Raw genomic sequence first — 1,982 nt, 5'->3', positions numbered from 1 at the left:
CTCACAAGAATAAGGGTGGGTGCAGGGAGACTGGGACATTAATCAGACTGGCATTTCTTCATCTATGGCCCCTGGCTATACCCATACCATCTTACCTTCCTTTTTGTGTGTCTTGTTTTAGTTGTTGTCTTTTTTTTTTTTTTTGGTAACTATCATTCCCCAAATCCTCATTTTAAGTTCAGAAAAAAATAGAGACATAAAAATTATGTTCTGGTAAGCCTGCTCACAAGTTTGCAGTCTGATGACACAAACTCTAAGCCAAATCTAACATCTCCCATCCCCTGCACTTCACTGTGCAGGATATAACTCTCATGGTTTCCCTACAAGCGTTATTCAGCAAACAAAGAAGGACTTATATAGAGAGGCACTTATTACTTCTCCCTAAATCATTTCCATGACTCTGAAATACATAAACTTTGACTTTTTGTTCTTTGTACAGTACCCAGCTCTAATTGTTTGGCTCAGATTTCATGCTTCCTATTTTTAAAATAGATCTGATCAGTATCTGTGGGTTTTCTCTAGCACTGAATCCCTAAGCATACATCCTCCCTCCCAGAGTCAAAGTAATTCTTTATAGGTTACAAATCATTAAAACTAGCATTAAAATCATAAAAAAATCAAAGAGACATACTCAAGTATACCAGCAACAGTGGCAGTAACAAGGTAGCTGTAAAGTATGATATTATTTTTAAAAATTCAAATAATATCATTGTTCATTTTGCAAGTGTTTTGATATTTTAACGGACCTGTGAAGATCAGATCCAGGTATTTCTTCCCTTGTGCTGAGGCTTGAGCTGCAGTCTTTCTATTTTAATTATCCACAACATTTAAATGAGTTCCACACATAAGAAATTGTTTTTCAGGTTAGCGATGGACTCTAAATTCCTTACAGACTAATATTCTATCACCAGGGCCTCAGCTTTGGATCATCTTTATCAGTAAGGATCTCATTCTAAAGCTTTCATTTAGACAGCAGTTTATTCTTTGGTGTGGTTTGCCTAACTGACTCATCAAGTTTTAATAAAGCAGTAACTGACACCATAAATAATGCCTTTTCTGCAGTCTGGTGGCCATTTCTCAGCCTGCCTGCTGAAGCTATGCACACACACAGTGGCTTTTAAGGCACCTTGGTGAATAGGACTCAGGAGAACTAGCTTTCATTTTTGTTGAGATTAAATGTTGTTTATGTGTTAACACATGCAATGCTTCCAAATAGCTCCTTAAAAAAAATTGATTTCCCACTTGGGAAAATCTATTGCTCTTCCTGTGCATCATTTTATATATAAATGTTATGCGTTAAGGAAAGGTTATACTGAATGTGTTAAGAGAGAGAAAAAGAGAGAGAGACAAAGAGAGAGAGAGAAATCTAGACATATGCAAACCCTATGAAGAAAGGAGAAAGGAGAGGGCCAGACTTTGGTTTGCAATGATATGTTTTGGCAGAAAAATCAGTGGTCATTTCAAACACCCTTCGATGAATCTGATTTCATGATGCTCTAAGTCCAGTTACATTTCACAATTTGCATCTTTAAAAGTCGCCTACTAACCCACTGCACCCATGGCACACACATTTTTTTCTACATTGGAAGTGAGAAAAATCCTAAATAGATACTGACACCTCCCTCAGAAAGCTTTGGAAGGCTGGCTCACCAACAAAGATCTGAAGCTATACGGTTTCAACCTTCCAGTAACAATACAAGCTAAGGAGGAGTTGAACAGCAAAGAAGAACAGAATGACAATCTTCTTTATAATTCTTTCTAGGAGTAATTAGAACATCTGCCTGGTCACAGTGTTGATTAGCACAGAGGGCTTGATCTTAGTCACCAATGCTGTATCCATAGTTGCGAAATCCAGGCAACAGGACCGAGATTTAGAAAAGTCGCCTTCATCCTGGACTCAGAATAAATCTCTGTTCCTCCCGAAGTGATGTGTGCACAGAAATTAGCTCAGCAGTTGCAATGGTCTATCTTCTTTCTTTGTA

This window comes from Microtus ochrogaster, chromosome 7 (genome assembly GCF_000317375.1).
Source record: "Microtus ochrogaster isolate Prairie Vole_2 chromosome 7, MicOch1.0, whole genome shotgun sequence".
NCBI lineage: Eukaryota > Metazoa > Chordata > Mammalia > Rodentia > Cricetidae > Microtus > Microtus ochrogaster.
The sequence above is the reverse complement of the archived record's forward strand: the minus strand, read 5'-3'. Positions refer to the sequence as shown.